This window comes from Pecten maximus, chromosome 19, assembly GCF_902652985.1.
Source record: "Pecten maximus chromosome 19, xPecMax1.1, whole genome shotgun sequence".
Taxonomy (NCBI): domain Eukaryota; kingdom Metazoa; phylum Mollusca; class Bivalvia; order Pectinida; family Pectinidae; genus Pecten; species Pecten maximus.
In genome coordinates this window covers 22,294,609-22,317,060 of record NC_047033.1, presented here as the reverse complement: position 1 = coordinate 22,317,060, position 22,452 = coordinate 22,294,609, and the positions used below count along the sequence as shown (strand labels likewise).

The window sequence follows — 22,452 nt, the reverse complement described above, 5'->3', positions numbered from 1 at the left end:
AGTGTTTTTAATACCCAATCCCTTAGTCTATCAACCTCCACATCCCTCAGTAGTGTTTTTAATACCTAATCCCTTAGTCTATCAACCTCCCCATCCCTCAGTAGTGTCTTTAATACCTAATCCCTTAGTCTATCAACCTCCTCTTCCCTCAGTAGTGTCTTTGATATCCAATCCCTTAGTCTATCAACCTCCCCTTCCCTCAGTAGTGTCTTAATTTAATACCCAATGCCTTAGTCTATATCAACCTCCACATCCCTCAGTAGTGTTTTTAATATCCAATCCCTTAGTCTATCAACCTCCCCTTCCCTCAGTAGCACTGTGGGCCTCCTCACCCCTGACATTATTATAAGTTAAACTCACAAATGTCTGCCATTCAGCTTTTCCTACTACCAGTCCTAGCCAGCAGGATTCCCTAGTGTTGTCAGTTTTCCCCATATGTCCTATTTCCAATCTATGTAGAATATTGATTTCTGGTTGAGGATTCCTCTATAGTAAAACAGACTGCTTTTACAATGTAATCTACATGAACCCAACACCACCTCTACGGTGTCAGTCGACTGCTACACAAGTCTCTGTGCTCCTGCTGTTTGTCTAATGGAATATTTTCTGTTTTAAGCTCACCTGCCCAAAGGGCAAGTTAGCTTATGCTGTGGTGCAGCATCCTTCAGGCTGGCCAGCCTCTGTCAGTCCGGCTGTCCTGAATCAACACTTTCTTTTAAACAACCTTTTCTTAATAACCATGAGGCACAGAGACCTGATATTGGTCCAGTAGCATGCTGGATGGAAGGGCTACCAGGTTTATTCAAAATAATGACCTTGACCTGAAAATGACTTCTTCTAAATAACCAACAGGCCCAGGGACTTGATATTGGGCCTGTAACATGCTGTGGTGGAAGGCTATCAAGTTTGTTCAAATGAATTACCTTGATCTTCATTCAAGGTCACAGGGGTCAAATAGGCTAAAATTTGTATACAACTTTTTCTCAATAACCAAGAGGCAGTAAGGGAGTTGATATTGGGCCTGTAGCATGCTTGGATGAAGGCTACCATATTAGTCCAAATGAATTAATTATCTTTACCTACATTCAAGGCCACAGCTAGGAGTCAAGAAGGCTGACATTTTTAAGCAATGACTTCTAAATAGCCAAGAGACCCAAAAACCTGATATTAGGCCAATAGTATACTGGAATGAAAGGCTAGAAAAAAATATTGACATGAATAAACTTAGCCTACTTTGATATTTTTGTTTTCAAAATGTTGAAAGTGGAAATTTCAATTAGTCCTATGGGATCTGGACCATTGTACTTAGATATATATTACATGTTTTTCTTGGCATATACAGCTGTTACTAATTCCCTGGTAGAATTAATCAAAACCAAATTGTGTAGCAATTAATATGTTCCATGTAACCCAGGGCTTAACAATTAATATGATGTTGTTTTAGTGTGAATTAAAATCCTCAGAAATATCAGATTTGTCACTTTAAAAATGTTAGTGCATACAGGGTGTATTTCGTCAGGGAAAGGTTTTGGCCCTCTGACAAAATACTTTGATTTCCACCAGTCTTAAGTTTGCCCAGTGAGATGTTAACATTGGGATTGTGGAGTTGTAACACTGTAGAACTGAATTCACACACTTCATGTTGGATTATTGGCACAATTATAGTGACATTTATATAGTGTCACTGACCAGTGGTCAGATAATCTGGTAATGCACACACAGACACATATTAAGGAGGATATACCACAGAAAACATTATGGAAAACATTATCTAATAGAAAAACTGAAACTCATCAACTTAAAGAAAACAGTTACAGTTAACTTGTAGAAAATGTTTAACTTATAGAAAACATTAAACTTATAGAAATCATTAAACTTAAAGAGATGCTTTGGACCAGAATTAGATTCCCTAAATGGACATGTAGATATGGTGTTACATGGCCTGTTGGTTTTAAGGAATTCCAGTTTCCTCCCATCTCAGGTCTATCAAACAGCACGGACACTTTCATCTGAGGAAGCTAGAGTAATCTACTGTTGTAAGCTGATTTAGATACTTTTATAATGTATAATATGTATACTTTTTCATTACTTCATCTTAAGTTTTACAATTGTATTGATAATATATGCCTCCTTCCTAAAGATAAATTAACCTGTTTCTTTCCAACTTTTAGAATATTCTGGTTGGTCAGGTATCATGCAGTAACCTGTGACATGGAGAAGCATCCTATCTAACCCAGCCTCTGGCTAAAACAGTTAATTAGGACCAGCCTCTTAAATTATAGGCAACATGTGCTCATGTTTCTCTAATCCACACTGTCTATAATCTCTCAATCAGTTTAGTTTCAACAGATTGTCTTTTAAAATTTGTGTAAATCTCACTGTTCAAGTGTTTTTGTTCTTTTGTCAATTAAAGATTGAATTAAAATTTTGGGATGAGAGTACTCTTTGAGATATCTGTTCAAAACAACAGATGTGTGTAGCTCGGGGCAAAATATCAAAAATTTACACCGGATCCCTATTTGAATTAAAGCTGAATTAATGGATATACTAATAGAACCTGGTATTTGTGAAATTTATTCACATTTGAATCAGTGAGTGTATTCATGCAATAATGCACTTGGCACATGTAAATGCAAATTAAATGTGATATTTTTTTGTCATATACAGACAGTTATACCATATGTTGTTCGACTGGAAAAAGGGGCCCAATGTTGTTGTTTGTTGTGTTGGGGAGGTGTTATTGTGCCTATAGATTTTCTGTCTGTATTTAAATATCTTGAGTGGGTTGGGGGGGGGGGGGGGTTGTATTATCTGTCTAGTATACAGGAGGAGTCATTATAACTATATTGTTATTGGGAGGGTTCAATGTCTGTCTGTAGTACTGGGGAGTACTATCTACCTGTAGTGTTGGGGAGGGGTCACTATCTACCTGTAGTGTTTGGGGTCACTATCTACCTGTAGTGTTTGGGAGGTGTCACTATCTACCTGTAGTACTGGGGAGGGGTCACTATCTACCTGTAGTGTTTGGGAGGGGTCGCTATCTACCTGTAGTGTTTGGGAGGGGTCACTATCTACCTGTAGTGTTTGGGAGGGGTCACTATCTACCTGTAGTGTTTGGGAGGGGTCACTATCTACCCGTAGTGTTTGGGAGGGGTCACTATCTACCTGTAGTGTTTGGGAGGGGTCACTATCTACCTGTAGTGTTTGGGAGGTGTCACTATATACCTGTAGTACTGGGGAGGGGTTATTATCTACATGTAGTACTGGGGAGGGGTCACTATCTACCTGTAATGTTTGGGAGGGGTAACTATCTACCTGTAGTGTTTGGGAGGGGTCGCTATCTACCTGTAGTGTTTTGGAGGGATCACTATCTACCTGTAGTGTTTGGGAGGGGTCACTATCTACCTGTAGTGTTTGGGAGGGGTCACTATCTATCTGTAGTGTTTGGGAGGGGTCACTATCTACCTGTAGTGTTTGGGAGGGGTCACTATCTACCTGTAGTGTTTGGGAGGGGTCACTATCTACCTGTAGTGTTTGGGAGGTGTCACTATATACCTGTAGTACTGGGGAGGGGTTATTATCTACATGTAGTACTGGGGAGGGGTCACTATCTACCTGTAATGTTTGGGAGGGGTAACTATCTACCTGTAGTGTTTGGGAGGGGTCGCTATCTACCTGTAGTGTTTGGGAGGGATCACTATCTACCTGTAGTGTTTGGGAGGGGTCACTATCTACCTGTAGTGTTTGGGAGGGGTCACTATCTATCTGTAGTGTTTGGGAGGGGTCACTATCTACCTGTAGTGTTTGGGAGGGGTCACTATCTACCTGTAGTGTTTGGGAGGGGTCACTATCTACCTGTAGTGTTTGGGAGGTGTCACTATATACCTGTAGTACTGGGGAGGGGTTATTATCTACATGTAGTACTGGGGAGGGGTCACTATCTACCTGTAATGTTTGGGAGGGGTAACTATCTACCTGTAGTGTTTGGGAGGGGTCGCTATCTACCTGTAGTGTTTGGGAGGGGTCACTATCTACCTGTAGTGTTTGGGAGGGGTCACTATCTACCTGTAGTGTTTGGGAGGGGTCACTATCTACCTGTAGTGTTTGGGGTCACTATCTACCTGTAGTGTTTGGGAGGGGTCACTATCTACCTGTAGTACTGGGGAGGGGTCACTATCTACCTGTAGTGTTTGGGAGGGGTCACTATCTACCTGTAGTGTTTGGGAGGGGTCACTATCTACCTGTAGTGTTTGGGAGGGGTCACTATCTATCTGTAGTGTTTGGGAGGGGTCACTATCTACCTGTAGTGTTTGGGAGGGGTCACTATCTACCTGTAGTGTTTGGGAGGGGTCACTATCTACCTGTAGTGTTTGGGAGGGGTCACTATCTACCTGTAGTGTTTGGGAGGTGTCACTATATACCTGTAGTACTGGGGAGGGGTTATTATCTACATGTAGTACTGGGGAGGGGTCACTATCTACCTGTAATGTTTGGGAGGGGTAACTATCTACCTGTAGTGTTTGGGAGGGGTCGCTATCTACCTGTAGTGTTTGGGAGGGGTCACTATCTACCTGTAGTGTTTGGGAGGGGTCACTATCTACCTGTAGTGTTTGGGAGGGGTCACTATCTACCTGTAGTGTTTGGGAGGGGTCACTATCTACCTGTAGTGTTTGGGAGGGGTCACTATCTACCTGTAGTGTTTGGGAGGGGTCACTATCTACCTGTAGTACTGGGGAGGGGTCGCTATCTACCTGTAGTGTTTGGGAGGGGTCGCTATCTACCTGTAGTGTTTGGGAGGGGTCACTATCTACCTGTAGTACTGGGGAGGGGTTATTATCTACATGTAGTACTGGGGAGGGGTCACTCTCTACCTGTAGTGTTTGGGAGGGGTCACTATCTACCTGTAATGTTTGGGAGGGGTCACTATCTACCTGTAGTGTTTGGGAGGGGTCGCTATCTACCTGTAGTGTTTGGGAGGGGTCACTATCTATCTGTAGTGTTTGGGAGGGGTCACTATCTACCTGTAGTGTTTGGGAGGGGTCACTATCTACCTGTAGTGTTTGAGAGGGGTCACTATCTGCCTGTAGTACTGGGGAGGGGTTATTATCTACCTGTAGTGTTTGGGAGGGGTCACTATCTACCTGTTGTGTTTGGGAGGTGTCACTATCTACCTAGAGTGTTTGGGAGGGGTCACTATCTACCTGTATTGTTTGGGAGGGGTCACTATCTACCTGTAGTGTTTGGGAGGGGTCACTATCTACCTGTAGTGTTTGGGAGGGGTCACTATCTATCTGTAGTGTTTGGGAGGGGTCACTATCTACATGTAGTGTTTGGGAGGGGTCGCTATCTACCTGTAGTGTTTGAGAGGGGTCACTATCTATCTGTAGTGTTTGAGAGGGGTCACTATCTACATGTAGTGTTTGAGAGGGGTCACTATCTATCTGTAGTGTTTGAGAGGGGTCACTATCTATCTGTAGTGTTTGAGAGGGGTCACTATCTACATGTAGTGTTTGGGAGGGGTCACTATCTACCTGTAGTGTTTGAGAGGGGTCACTATCTATCTGTAGTGTTTGAGAGGGGTCACTATCTACATGTAGTGTTTGGGAGGGGTCGCTATCTACCTGTAGTGTTTGAGAGGGGTCACTATCTGCCTGTAGTGTTTGGGAGGGGTCGCTATCTACCTGTAGTGTTTGAGAGGGGTCACTATCTACCTGTAGTGTTTGAGAGGGGTCACTATCTACCTGTAGTGTTTGGGAGGGGTCACTATTTACCTGTAGTGTTTGGGAGGGGTCACTATCTACCTGTAGTGTTTGAGAGGGGTCACTATCTGCCTGTAGTGTTTGAGAGGGGTCACTATCTACATGTAGTGTTTGGGAGGGGTCACTATCTACCTGTAGTGTTTGGGAGGGGTCACTATCTACCTGTAGTGTTTGGGAGGGGTCACTATCTATCTGTAGTGTTTGGGAGGGGTCACTATCTACATGTAGTGTTTGGGAGGGGTCGCTATCTACCAGTAGTGTTTGAGAGGGGTCACTATCTGCCTGTAGTGTTTGGGAGGGGTCACTATCTGCCTGTAGAACTGGGGAGGGGTTATTATCTGCCTATAGTGTTGAGGGTATATATTATCTGTTCTTAGTGTTGGGAAGAGATTATTAACTTCTCTATGTTTGGGAGGGGTGATATACCACTATAGTATCAGATTGATATCTGTTCATCATGCTCTGGAGAAATGTAAACTGTTCATAGTGTTGGGGAGAGGTCAGTTTCTGCCTTTAATATATTGGGGTGTTAGATATATTTTTTGTCTAGTATAAGGGAGGGCTTGTTATTTCTCTATAGTATCATGGAGGAGTTATCTGTTTAAAGTGTTGGAAAGGGTTTAGTTATAATCTGTTTAGTGTTGGGGAGGGGTCATATATGTTTATAGTGTTGGAGAGGGGTCATTTTCTGCCTATAGTGTTAGGGAGGGGTTATTATCTGCATATAATATACAGTTATTGCATGTATGTGAGATTAATAGCTCATTTGTTGACCCACGAGACACTAACTATTTGCTAGGCGAAGCCAAGGAAAATATTTCTGTCAAGGGGGAAAGTAAAAGTGCTGTTTCCAGAAATATCCATACAAAAACTGTTTTATTATAACCACATTGAAATTATTCCATTTTTTTCAAGACTACATGCAAGTAATAAAAGTAAAGTCTGTTGCAATGATCAAATTTTAATAATGTAAATTCAATATCAACAAAAACATTACTTGCTGTGTGTTAGCACTGCCTTTTTCTGCAACAATCCTCAGCAACACGTCTTCATCCAGATTATAGAATCTTGTAGATGAAGCCATTTTCTGAAATGTTCCTGTAGCTTTCACTCAAATAGTAGTTTAAAGACAGATGTATAGACACCATAGTTTAAGACAGATGTATGGACACCATGCATAGTTTAAAGACAGATGTATGGACACCATAGTTTAAAGACAGATGTATGGACACCATAGTTAGACAGATGTATGGACACCATAGTTAAAGACAGATGTATGGACACCATAGTTAGACAGATGTATGGACACCATAGTTAAGGACAGATGTATGGACTCCATAGTTAAGACAGATGTATGGACACCATAGTTTAAAGACAGATGTATGGACACCATAGTTAGACAGATGTATGGACACCATAGTTTAAAGACCAATGTATGGACACCATAGTTAAAGACAGATGTATGGACACCATAGTTAAAGACAGATGTATGGACTCCATAGTTTAAAGACAGATGTATGGACACCATAGTTAAAGACAGATGTATGGACACCATAGTTAGACAGATGTATGGACACCATAGTTAAAGACAGATGTATGGACACCATAGTTAGACAGATGTATGGACACCATAGTTTAAAGACAGATGTATGGACACCATAGTTAGACAGATGTATGGACACCATAGTTTAAAGACCGATGTATGGACACCATAGTTAAAGACAGATGTATGGACACCATAGTTTAAAGACCGATGTATGGACACCATAGTTAAAGACAGATGTATGGACACCATAGTTAAAGACAGATGTATGGACACCATAGTTAAAGACAGATGTATGGACTCCATAGTTTAAAGACAGATGTATGGACACCATAGTTAAAGACAGATGTATGGACACCATAGTTAAAGATTGATGTATGGACACCATTGTTAAGACAGATGTATGGACACCATAGTTAAAGATTGATGTATGGACACCATTGTTAAGACAGATGTATGGACACCATAGTTAAAGACAGATGTATGGACACCCATAGTTTAAAGACAGATGTATGGACACCATAGTTAAGACAGATGTATGGACACCATAGTTAAAGATTGATGTATGGACACCATTGTTAAGACAGATGTATGGACACCATAGTTAAAGATTGATGTATGGACACCATTGTTAAGACAGATGTATGGACACCATAGTTAAAGACAGATGTATGGACACCATAGTTAAAGACAGATGTATGGACACCATAGTTTAAAGACAGATGTATGGACACCATAGTTTAAAGACAGATGTATGGACTCCATAGTTAAAGACAGATGTATGGACACCATAGTTAAAGACAGATGTATGGACACCATAGTTAAAGACAGATGTATGGACACCATAGTTAAAGACAGATGTATGGACACCATAGTTAAAGACAGATGTATGGACACCATAGTTTAAAGACAGATGTATGGACTCCATAGTTAAAGACAGATTATGGACACCATAGTTTAAAGACAGATGTATGGACTCCATAGTTGAAGACAGATGTATGGACACCATAGTTAAAGACAGATGTATGGACACCATAGTTAAAGACAGATGTATGGACACCATAGTTTAAAGACAGATGTATGGACTCCATAGTTAAAGACAGGTGTATGGACACCATAGTTAAAGACAGATGTATGGACACCATAGTTAAGACAGATGTATGGACACCATAGTTAAGACAGATGTATGGACACCATAGTTAAAGATAGATGTATGGACACCATAGTTAAGACAGCTGTATGGACACCATAGTTAAAGACAGATGTATGGACTCCATAGTTAAAGACAGGTGTATGGACACCATAGTTAAAGACAGATGTATGGACACCATAGTTAAGACAGATGTATGGACACCATAGTTAAGACAGATGTATGGACACCATAGTTAAGACAGATGTATGGACACCATAGTTTAAAGACAGATGTATGGACACCATAGTTGAAGACAGATGTATGGACACCATAGTTAAAGACAGATGTATGGACACCATAGTTTAAAGACAAATGTATGGACACCATAGTTAAGACAGATGTATGGACACCATAGTTGAAGACAGATGTATGGACACCATAGTTAAAGACAGATGTATGGACACCATAGTTAAAGATAGATGTATGGACACCATAGTTTAAAGACAGATGTATGGACACCATAGTTAAGACAGATGTATGGACACCATAGTTAAGACAGATGTATGGGCACCATAGTTAAGACAGATGTATGGGCACCATAGTTAAGACAGATGTATGGACACCATAGTTAAAGACAGATGTATGGACACCATAGTTAAAGACAGATGTGTGGATACCATAGTAAAGACAGATGTATGGACACCATAGTTAAAGACAGATGTATGGACACCATAGTTTAAAGACAGATGTATGGACACCATAGTTAAGACAGATGTATGGGCACCATAGTTTAAAGACAGATGTATGGACACCATAGTTAAAGACAGATGTATGGACACCATAGTTAAAGACAGATGTGTGGATACCATAGTAAAGACAGATGTATGGACACCATAGTTAAAGATAGATGTATGGACACCATAGTTAAAGACAGATGTATGGACACCATAGTTTAAGACAGATGTATGGACACCATAGTTTAAGACAGATGTATGGACACCATAGTTTAAGACAGATGTATGGACACCATAGTTAAAGACATGTATGGACACCATAGTTTAAAGACAGATGTATGGACACCATAGTTAAGGACAGATGTATGGACTCCATAGTTAAGACAGATGTATGGACACCATAGTTTAAGACAGATGTATGGACACCATAGTTAAAGACAGATGTATGGACACCATAGTTTAAAGACAGATGTATGGACACGATAGTTAAAGACAGATGTATGGACTCCATAAAGACAGATGTATGGACACCATAGTTAAGGACAGATGTATGGACACCATAGTTAAGACAGATGTATGGACACCATAGTTTAAGACAGATGTATGGACACCATAGTTTAAGACAGATGTATGGACACCATAGTTAAAGACATGTATGGACACCATAGTTTAAAGACAGATGTATGGACACCATAGTTAAGGACAGATGTATGGACTCCATAGTTAAGACAGATGTATGGACACCATAGTTTAAGACAGATGTATGGACACCATAGTTTAAGACAGATGTATGGACACCATAGTTAAAGACAGATGTATGGACACCATAGTTTAAAGACAGATGTATGGACACGATAGTTAAAGACAGATGTATGGACTCCATAAAGACAGATGTATGGACACCATAGTTAAGGACAGATGTATGGACACCATAGTTAAGACAGATGTATGGACACCAAAGTTAAAGACAGATGTAGCTGCATGTTAATACTAGCTGGTTAATACTAGCAGGTTAATACTAGCAGGTTAATACCAGCTGGTTAATACTAGCTGGTTAATACTAGCAGGTTAATACTAGCAGGTTAATACTAGCTGGTTAATACTAGCTGGTAAATGCTAGCAGGTTAATACTAACAGGTTAATGCTAGCTGGTTAATGCTAGCAGGTTAATGCTAGCTGGTTAACTCTTTCAGTACCGTTGTCGACTATTTTCGACATAAAATGTGCTCCGTCTTCCCCGCTGTCGACTATAGTCGACATAAAAATGTGCTCCGTCTTCCCCGCTGTCGACTATAGTCGACATACTTAGTTGACGTTATTAAAGTGTTGATTTGTTGACAGCATCAACCGATAAATACAATTACCAAATGCAATGATTTATTAAATGTTTTCAAAGCTTTTGAAACAAACACTTTGGTTGTTCAATAATTTTTATTTCGTGTGTTTAACGTGTTTTTTCGGTAGAGTAATAGTTCATATTTTCTCAATATGTTCTTAATGTAAACAATATGGCGGCTTGCTACATTAGCATTTTAGATATCAGAGTCTATGACGTTTCAGAGTAATAAATCTGATATAGATGTTACTTTGTTAAATATTTCTTAATCATGTACGAAGATAACACTTACCTTTCTGTTTCTATATGAAAATAACAACACACCAAAAATGCACATGTAGTCTGCCATTTTGTTTAAACTTCCGGGGGCGAGCCTAATAACTACTTCCGGTACGGAATCCGGAAAGAACACTAAGTACGCAAAGAGTTAATGCTAGCAGGTTAATACTAGCTGGTTAATACTAGCAGGTTAATGCTAGCTGGTTAATGCTAGCAGGTTAATGCTAGCTGGTTAATGCTAGCAGGTTAATACTAGCAGGTTAATACCAGCTGGTTAATACCAGCAGGTTAATACTAGCTGGTTAATCCTAACTGGTTAATGCTAGCTGGTTAATGCTAGCAGGTTAATGCTAGCTGGTTAATGCTAGCAGGTTAATGTTAGCTGGTTAATGCTAGCTGGTTAATACTAGCTTGTTAAACCTAGCTGGTTAATGCTAGCAGGTTAATGCTAGCTGGTTAATGCTAGCAGGTTAATCTTAGCTGGTTAATACTAGCTGGTTAATCCTAGCTGGTTAATACTAGCAGGTTAATGCTAGCAGGTTAATGCTAGCTGGTTAATGCTAGCAGGTTAATGCTAGCTGGTTAATGCTAGCAGGTTAATGCTAGCTGGTTAATGCTAGCAGGTTAATACTAGCAGGTTAATGCTAGCAGGTTAATACTAGCTGGTTAATACTTTAAAAACCAGTTGACATTATCACAAATATTAGAAATTCAATTTGGCTTGATTTTTTCTCTACATTTAGCTGGCAGCATTTTGAGAAAGAAATAATGTCAAATTGATTTTCATAAATTCATTTGACTGGAATTGTTCCTCAGTTGAATGAGTTAAATTGAGCGTTTTTATTGCACATGTGTGTTGAACTGGTTTCTTCTTTCAAATGTACTGTTAAAAGTATATGTGGGATTTCGCTGATGTTGTTATTGATTTTCAAATATTTTCTGCATGATAAATAGTATAAAATTAGAATTTTCCATAAGAAATTTATGTATTCATTTCATTTTGAATGTTAATATATGTACATTATGTACTTGCAATGTTAAGGAAATATAAAGCATGAAGTGTGGAGATATACGGGTATAGAATAAATACACTTGAAAGATACATTTAGATTAAAGATGATGATATTATAATGGAACCTCAGTAAATGTTGCAAAATTTATCTATAAAAGGTAAATCAACAATTAAAAATTCTACATGCCCACAAAATACGCTATCCAGACATTTATTTTACTTCAAAGGATCAAGATGGACTTAATATGTAGTTTAACATTATGGGACAACCTGTATGAGAAAAAACATCTGTCAGGCCTTTGGGAGTCAATGATTGCATCCCCCAGAGTATGTGCCCCTTAGGGGCTACAGCTCTCTGCAAAGTGTCTTTTAATTATCTAGATAATTTTTGCATTAGCTCACACCTAATTATCAAATGTGCTAGTTTTCACTGGAATTAAAAGTGTGACCACCATTTCATCCCAGAAGATCTGAAGTGGGCCCTCCCATGTTAAACTTGTGGTTGGTGATAGGGGTGTTAATGTTTGTAAGGGAAATTGCTCCTTTGAACTATTTTCAAACAAGATGATTTTAGCTATAATTGTCTAATCCTTTCATCCCTTAAAAGTCAAATGGACTGGGCTTTATGTCATATTTATAGGACCAAGTAAAAGAGTTAAAATTAAAAGGTATTTATATAAAAAAATTCCATACAAAAACTGATACGTATAATTTTTAGTGAGACAGAATGAAATGTTTTAGAGAAGAAATGGTTGCTGCATGCTGTTGATGAAAAATTCAGAAATTGCTTGGTGATTGAAATTGAATAAGTTTGCACATGGCAGAAGATTTTCATTGTTTGGACATAGATAGGACATTTGGATATACCTCCTCATCATGTAAGTGTGATGCCCCCTTATATATTGGGTATAAGTGCATGTTTATCATAATTTTTTAATAACTTTCATAATCAATTTTCCGTACATGTAAAATGAAATTGTAAGAGGAATCATATTTGAACTTCAGTATGGTATTATGCAAGCTAGCAAGGTGAAAATATACAAATAATGTTGTGTAAAAATATGATCTATTGTTTTGATTCCTATATACTATTAGAATTAGACATTTTCTTTGTTTTTGAAATAAATAGTAGTCAAAAACCAACTCAACTGATAAAAATTGGTCTTAATTTGTTATTCTAGGTGTATCTCAGACTTTCAGGGAACAAAAACCCAGCTCAGTGATGTATATGGCTAATATCAAATACAAAATACAAATGACAAATTTTGTATAAATGCTGGCTCTGGCCCTTCAAGGGCCTGAGGAGTGGAGCCTTTTTTTATAGAGGAAATACAATGTATAACAAATTCTTTAAAATCCATCTTCTTCAGTAGGAATGAAAGGATTTGGTCTAAATTTGGTGTGAAGCATCCATTTATAAATGGTGTGTCTGGTCTCCCAGGAGTCCGATGGGTAGGGCCCAAGGGAAAACAATGCAAATTCTTCATAAAATACTCTTCTTCCATAGGGATGGAAGGATTTTGTCCAGATTTGGTCTGAAGCATCTATGGATGAACTAATTGATATACATTGTATAAACAATGAGTCTTGCTCCCCATCGGTAGAATGGAGAGATCCAAAAGGAATACATTGTGTATTAGAAATAAATCTTTGAAAGTGCTTTTGAGTGCTTTTCAACTCAATCTGATCTTTTAGTCTTAGTTACACAAATGTGTAGACTGCAGTACATGATACTGAATGGCAGACCCCTAACTTGGAAATGTAATATGACTTGTTTTGCTTGGTATATGAATTATGTTGTTGTTTTTTTATAAAAAGAAAATCCACCCTTTTAAGATATCTCATAAGTATTATTGTTGTGAACTTTTAGAATTGGGTATTATTTGATTTGTCAAATTATAACTTTGGATAAAGATTCTGAAGGCCTGCTTAGAGTATGTAACCATCAGATTGTCATGGTGATTAGACTTGACGATTTGGGAAGGAGTCTGGCCTTGTGAATATTCATGATCGTCATTCATGCTGTAGCGTGTCTATGGTGATCAGTGTCAGTATAAAACACTGATTTGGTAGCCTCATAAATATTCATCTTGGTGTAATTTTACTGGGCTAATATATTCATGTTAGTTTGTCTTCTGGACTCAAGCTGTCCGACAGGTTAATTGGACTATCTACAGCTTCCAGGGTCGAAGTCCGGTATGTCACGAAATTAAAATGATTTAGGGGAAGTAAAATGGCCAAGGTACATAAGCATCCTCATATTTTCAGAGATAGAATTTATCAGTATTTTTCTGTTGTAAATAACAATTTTTGGTTGTGACACAAACATTTAGTACCTATACTTTGTACATTTACTACCCTAGGTAATCTATACATTGGTCATATGGACCCATCTGTGTGTCACATGGCACCATGTCATTTGTCCCCTACAATATTGTCAGATTTGGTCAAAAAATCAATCTTGAGATGGCAGAATGACTAAATCTAAAAAGTCTCTTTATAAAATAATACAGAGTTATGACCATAATCAATTGATTCATGAGAGTTTTTGTAAAATTGTTCATCAGACTCCAGAAAAACAAAGACCAATCTCATGTAAGGTTACATTGGATTTGAAAATAAAATATCACATTTCATTGGACTCTTGAGTGATAGAATTCCAGCCAATCAAATGTCACATTTCATTCTTTTAGAAAAAGCAGACCAATGAAACATTATGTTCCCTGGACTCTTGGAAAGTCCAATAGAAATTGATCTGTCTGCCTATAGTCTGACTGTACTGCCCATCACTTTGTGAGGGATGTGTGAAGGTAAACAGGAAAGCACTGTAAAGTGTTAGGAAACAATTGTTATATCACACCTCATCGTAATGATAAATGATAGATCTATATAGGACCAATGATGTTTATTATGTTTTTTCTGCAGTTTCTGCAAGACAATCATTTGTATGTATACCATACCAGTCTACTTCTACATATAAATTATACTTTAGCATCCTGAATATACAATGTAAACATTCTATTGGACAGTTGCTGAGACTTACTAAATAACATGCAGCAACAAATGCATTACGTACCGATCACAATTGGCCATTTTAGTACACAATATGTTTTGAACCTTGGAATGATAACTTGATATCAGCCAAGGATATATAAAGGTAGAATTTTGAAATTATATATTATAAAGAAAAAAGAAAGCAAATATACCTGCAATTGTAGGGAGGGAACATATCATAGATGAAATGAACCAATCAAAATATCTGTATAGAGATGAACAGTAGTTTCTTTTCGCAAAAATATGGTTCATAGCATAGGGTTATTAATTTTGAATCCTTACATAGAGGTTTTTGGCTCCAGTATATCTAAATCAGTCGTAAATATGATCCAGGTAAAAATCTTAATATCGTTACACTTATCATAACTGTCCTTATGACGACAACCATAATGTATCAATGTAATGGTCAAATTGACCATGTCCACGCCCCAATCAGGAGCTCCATCCAGCCTCAGCAGCTTACTGTTAACTCACTGTTGTTGACATCATTTTACAGTTGTTTCATGCCTCATCAGGAAACAACTGTTTTGTTATTTGACCATTGAAGTGAATAAATGACAACAAAAAACCAGCCTGGAATTCAAAATTTAATAAATCACAGAACCCTTGATGATATTCCTGGTATTAGCTGGGTCTCTGTTCTCTATGAGATTTAAAACCCCATCATTGTTTATGTCTCAAACCTAGAAGTCATGTTTACAGTCGACCGATGTTTACAAACAGACGACAAGTAGTGTAGTCACTGCCATCTGTACGCTTGTAATTAGGCGCGTTTGATTGGGCAGCGCGTGATCAGGCAACAGTTCATGGGTAGCATTCACGTTAAATCACGTGACCAGGCAACAGTTCATGGGTAGTATTCATGGTAAATCACGTGACTTGAGGCAACAGTTCATGGGTAGTATTCACGGTAAATCACGTGACCAGGCAACAGTTCATGGGTAGCATTCACGTTAAATCACGTGACTTGAGGCAACAGTTCATGGGTAGCATTCACGTTAAATCACGTGACCAGGCAACAGTTCATGGGTAGCATTCACGTTAAATCACGTGACTTGAGGCAACAGTTCATGGGTAGCATGTTATATAATTAATTTTTTGGGAAAACAGTCAGATTTGGTTAATATCTATTTATATAGTGAGTCAGCTAACAATTATAATTTCTATGTTACTACTAGTCATACTGACACATCTACTTAATTGACTGGTATTGACTTCGGTGTTGGTGCACTAACTAAGGATGATGGTGGAGAATTCCAAATCTTGATTTTAGACTCTACATGTGCACCCTTGTAGTCTGGTTTGTGTTATTTTCTTGAAGAGTTTCCTACTATGTCCGCGAGTATTGTAGAGATTCTGGACTGAGTAAATACAACAAACTTCCAAGGATCTACATCTTCCTGTCCACTACAGACCTTGTAGAGATCAACCATATCTGATCTCTCTCCAAGGATCTACATCTTCCTGTCCACTACAGACCTTGTAGAGATCAACCATATCTGATCTCTCTCCAAGGATCTACATCTTCCTGTCCACTACAGACCTTGTAGAGATCAACCATATCTGATCTCTCTCCAAGGATCTACATCTTCCTGTCCACTACAGACCTTGTAGAGATCAACCATATCTGATCTCTCTCCAAGGATCTACATCTTCCTGTCCACTACAGACCTTGTAGAGATCAACCATATCTGATTTCTCCCGTCTGTGATGGTATACCCAGTTTTCTTAGTCGCTCCTTATGTGGAAGATGTTTTTGGGGAGGCAACAATCTGGTGGCACGATGGTGGACATTTTCATGTATTATTCTGCTCTTTTTATGGACAGGAAACCAGTCAGATGTGCAGTATTTAAGGTGGGGTCTTACCCAAGCTTTGTAGAGGCTGAAAAACATTTCCTTACCTATATACATCTTGAAAATTAACCAGACCATCATGATAGTTTTCCTTGCCTGAATGTTGACATGATCTGGAAACTTAATGTTGCTATCAAAACTGACATCCAGGTCCTTTTCTGTTTCAACTTTCTGAAGAGTGTGTGTGCTTCATTAAGGCTGTATACCTAGTCAACATTACCAGTTCTAAATGTTCATATGTTTGCATTTCTCCTTATTAAGCTTCATAAGCCAGGTTTTTGTCCAGTTGCTGACATTGTTGATGTTGTCCTGAAGTGATTTTCTGCTCCTTCCAGATGATATTTTACTGTAGATCCTGGCATCATCTGCAGTTTTATGGTGGAGTTTACTACATTTACATTTATCAAAAACAAAGTTGATCCTAACAAACTGCCTTGGGGAACTCCCTATCACTGATGCTGTTCTTGACAGTTTTCCATAAATAATGACCTGCTGCACCATTCCATATAAAAAATGCTCTTTCCACTTCCTCATATTTCCCGAGATGTCATATCCCTGTGACTTTCTCCAATAATCATTGATGGGGAACAGTATCAAAGACATTCTTAAAATCCAGACACACTGTATCTACTTGATTTCCATTGTCTAATGCTTCTGTCCAATCCTCCGTGACTTCTAGTAGCTTTAGATTCAATACTGGTGTTTAGAAAACGGCTCATTCCTGGTCATATGTTCTGATACCCTACTTCTTATAATCCTTTGGAGCATCTAACTGATAAACTTGTTTACTTCCTGTCTGATGTATTGGTGCTACATTGACTCTCTTCCTGTCCACAGGCGCTTGCATATAGAAAATATCACTTTCGATTTTTTTTCATATGACAGCGGTATGTGTAATCTGTTAACCTGAAGGTTGGCAACTACGCCACGAGCGAAACGGCACCCCATCTCACTTCAACCGGCTAAAAAACACATTTATTCAAACTGACACGGCGCACACTATATGCGACCGTTATCAGAAAACATTCATCTTTAACCTACCGTGCCACTCAATATGAATTGTTACATCCAAAACACAATAATCCGTGAAAACATCGCCGAATTCCTCGCTCAGAACGCCATTTCTCAAACGGCTCCCTGAGCCTGTCCAGATTCTTCATTTACATACGGGGTTCAAGGGTCATGCGATTATATGATCGTCAGTCGTCAGGTGTACTTTTGGGGGTCATCTCCGCATGCATTTTGTCCGCAAAATGCTTCGGCTCGCAGAAGAGTTTCGTCTAAGTTACGATTATTTGAAGAGTTTCGTCGATGAACGATTATTTATAAATTATTCGTTATTTTGAACGTTTGATTACCATGCACCGTATATGACAGTACACAGCAGGCGCGGATCCAGGAATTGGAAAGGGGGGGGGGGGGGGGGTCCAGTAATTTAGTGGTAATGTGGTAATGCGAGCGCCATAGGCGGGAGCCGAATTTTTTTTTGGCGAGGGGTCTGGGGGCCAAAATTTCGGAACAAAATTTCGGAAAAATGAAATGATTAAATGATTATAGCAAATTTTGCAATCTTTCGAGAATAAGATTTTCGATAAGTGGAAAGGGGGGAGGGGGCATATATTGATTCACACAGAACGTCACTATCGTATCGTTTTCTAAATAATGAAATAATTGTCACAAAGGTAGAACAAAATGCTTATTTATTGATTAACTTTTGTCAGTTTACTGAAATCTGGACGAACAAAAAGAAAAGTGAATCACTAATAAGACTGTCATCAGGTTACTGGAACATATACATGTGTACCAACATTACTTACTTCAGACCTGTTCATTTATTTCTGCACATTTTACAAATATCATGTCGTCGTCAAATACGAAAATCATACTTCAGACCTACCAAACGATTTGTACGTTGTGATCTATGATCCATCATCAATTTATTTTCATTTCCCACAATGTTAGATTTAATGTTTGCTAGAAGTTCTTCGAGTTCAATCCAAATTTTATGAGTTCATCTATCACTGTATGATTATAGAAATATTGAGTTCCTTCAGTCATTTTGTTTTAAACCCCTTTTTATTCAAATTTTCGAAACAGTATTACTTTCTTACGTTATTTCGGTTTTAATACACTCGATATCATCAGTTTGCCCCTTAGTTTTAGTGTCTACAATCAGGGGCGGACACAGGATTTTCAAATAGGGGGCGTGCGAAATTAAAAGGGGGGAGGGGGGAGGAGTGTCCGCCGGTTCTCCCCCTGAAAAATAGCAGGTTAATGCAAAATCCTGCATTCTAGTGTATTTCACGATAGATTCATACCTGGTGTGTTTTATAAAAACAAGTATATGAGAGATGTTTTTAATGATTTGATATTGTTATTTCGCTGATTGATACGGGAATTCGTTTTTTAAGATACCCTTACTTTGACAATTTTGGGGGGGGGGCTTTAAATCCACCAGTGACAATGTCAAAGAGTTTAACGCATTGTATGTAAAATGTATTCTTTGTAATATTCAATTATCCATTTATTCCACTTTACATCGCTCGCATATATAAAATTTAAGTTATTGATGAATTACCTTATTAAGTGTGTAAGCATCAAATGCTACACTAATAATAATCAAACTGGCTGAAGTGCTTACAGAATTATGAAACTGAATTAAAATGAGAAAGAAAAGAGAATACTTGAGGGGGAAGTAGTGGTTATTTTGTGTCAACGCCAGACTTTTATAGTATTTTAGGGCTAACGCCAGAATACCCAGAACAACCTCTTATTCTTATCGATATTGTGTGTGGTATACATTTTTAACTAGTCATGTAGGGGTCAATTTTTTTAAGAATTGAAGATTGGCATAGCCCTAAATAGATGGCAAGTACAATAAAAAATCAAAATATCAAACAACTATCAGCTACTACCCCATCCAAATTTTAACTTCGAAAAATTTAATTTCAACTGATACTGCTTGTTCATGGTATACGTATAATGTCCCGGCCCTGTCTTGAACAAGTTATTGAGCACCGTTATATGCAATCTTTTTGATTGAAAACGAAGTTCAGCAACTACCGAAATGATCCAGTTGAAAAAAAGGAAAGGACGATCTCATCACTGCATGGCATTAAAACATGCTATCTTATTAGTCCGTGATATCGCAAACGACGTCCTGTGCATGCACCTGTAAAATAAAGTATGCCGAGATGACCCCAAAAAGTGCACCTGGTGACAGTCGATTATATAATCGCATGACCTTTGAACCCCGTATGTAAATGAAGAATCTGGACAGGCTCAGGGAGCCGTTTGAGAAATGGCGTTCTGAGCGAGGAATTCGGCGATGTTTTCACGGATTATTGTGTTTTGGATGTAACAATTCATATTGAGTGGCACGGTAGGTTAAAGATGAATGTTTTCTGACGACGGTCGCATATAGTGTGCGCCGTGTCAGTTTGAATAAATGTGTTTTTTAGCCAGTTGAAGTGAGATGGGGTGCCGTTTCGCTCGTGGCGTAGTTGCCAACCTTCAGGTTAACAGATTACACATACCGCTGTCATATGAAAAAAAAATCGAAAGTGATATTTTCTATATATGCAAGCGCCTGTGTTCCTGTCATCCGATCATCGTCCTTCCTTCAATGACTTGTTAAACACTGCTCTTTACTGCCTCCCTGATGAAATCAGCATATTATCAGGCCATGGTGATATTTAGCCATCCATAGCTTTTCACTAGTTGTCATTTCTTCATCTGTAATGTTGATGTCATTTATCAAATGTGTTGGGAAGTAAATATAAGCTATTACCTGGTATATCAATATCAATCATATATTCATTTTAATGATCTCAGAAATAATCCTGTAAGGTGTCCCAAAATGCCAGATGTTTAGCTGCTGTGTGTCAAGGAAATTGTCATTAATAGGGATGGTTTCAGGGTGAATTACATCAAAATTAAATAAAAATACAAAATATTGTACAGTCTTTGACCCACATTTCTATCAATTATTTGTTGATATGTAAACAGTTAATGGACTTTTCTTTTGGAATGAATTGAGGTCCAGCTTCATAATTGATATGTCTTTATAACCTACTTTCAAGGAGATACAGATCCCAGTTTTTTCACTGATAGAATTTTGTTGGACTGATATGAGATCTATATTGTAAATCTTTCATAAGGAAACTTACTTTACCTGGTAAGTTATTAGTTATTGTCGGGAGAGGCAGGAAAAATCAAAGAAAGTGATTAATATAACTTGAATGGACGTATTTTGTCATGATTACCGAAATATCTGGGTGAGCGATGCACGCCATCTGGCCTCTTGTCTATATTGAATTCAGCAGAAAAATAAGGATTTCAAATTGCATACCTGTCCAATCTAATATGCTGGTATATTAGATGGAGGTTTGATAATAAAAATGCTATTGGTGAAAGCTGGAATTTATCATTTGTCATATGACACAGTAAATTGTCTGTCAGTTTTGACTGAACTGTTGAAGGTAGCTTGCACTGTATTCATCATCCACCGAGACCATCAACAGACATCTGATAGGCCCTGATCACAAACTGTTGGCCGAAATCTGTTCTCCCACACATTCCGGGTCCATCCTTTCTGCCCTGTTGCCTTTTTTTCTCCAAACTTCATTAGAAATTCATCCAGATTGCCTCACAATGTCCCCTGGTCCTCTATTGATTTGGTAGTGGCATGCCTCATCAACGAGGCATACAGATGAGCCCCACTTACCTAGTATTCCCGACTAGACACATTCATGAAAGCTTCATCAAACAAGCCATATCATTCATGAGAAAAGTTCAATGCATAATGGAGATCAAGATTCACATTGCACGATAATTGTCGGTTCGCCTGACCTGTGGTATAAATATCAACCTGCAATATGGCCCGATATCTATTTTAATGAAATCGTTGGACCGTTGAGCAACAAAGAGAAATATTGGAAATGAAAAATACAGCCATGCAAGTTTAATAATAAAATCACAAATTATTCGCACGCATCAATTGTAATACTGATATGTTGAAAAGATATATTAGACAGGGTTAATTATCTGTGAATCAAAAGGCAGCATTTATTGTCTCCGACTGTCACTTGGTACAGAACTGCTGTAAACAAAATGTAAAATTATAAATACTGACAAGTGTTAATTACCTAAAAACCTTCCAGCTTCCACTACAAGCATCCTTTTCACAATTATCCTTCTCACCTTTTTCCTTTCTTGTGGTAATAATATGCAAAAAAAAAGTTCACCACAATCAAAATTCCATATGGTATGAATATCTGATGCAGTATCCATCACTTATTAATAGGTAATGATAACATTAACTTTGTATGAACTATTTTGTGTGTTGATTGATTTAACGGGATCAGGTATCACAAATGCTGACATTAAGAAAATTGAAGTAGATGGAGCACTCGGTGACTTAGGAAATTAGTTGATCATATCAATATTGAACAGATATGGCTGGGAATGGCTGGGAGGTTAATTTGACCTGGGTCAGCAGGTGGGAGTCGTGGTTATTAAAGGTCCTTACCATATTTGGATGTCAGGTATGCTAATCGAGAGAACCTGTAATTAAGTGCACTGTGTTCATCTCGGGTAGGCTTCATTTCTTTAGAGGCCATATTGAAAATGACTACCTGGGTGAGTGCATGAGGTGTGCTAACTGTTTCTACAGACTAACCAAAAATTTGTTTTCAGTTACAGACATTGGGTAAATTTGTGATGTCATATACATACAAGTATACATCA

General features: G+C 38.3%; 1 protein-coding gene across 3 annotated transcripts in view; it reads left to right on the top strand.

The window, feature by feature from the left end:
* Positions 1–22,452, top strand: part of LOC117317384 (mitogen-activated protein kinase kinase kinase 13-A-like) — a 187,298-nt gene that overhangs the window by 97,815 nt on the left and 67,031 nt on the right. The window lies entirely within an intron of this gene.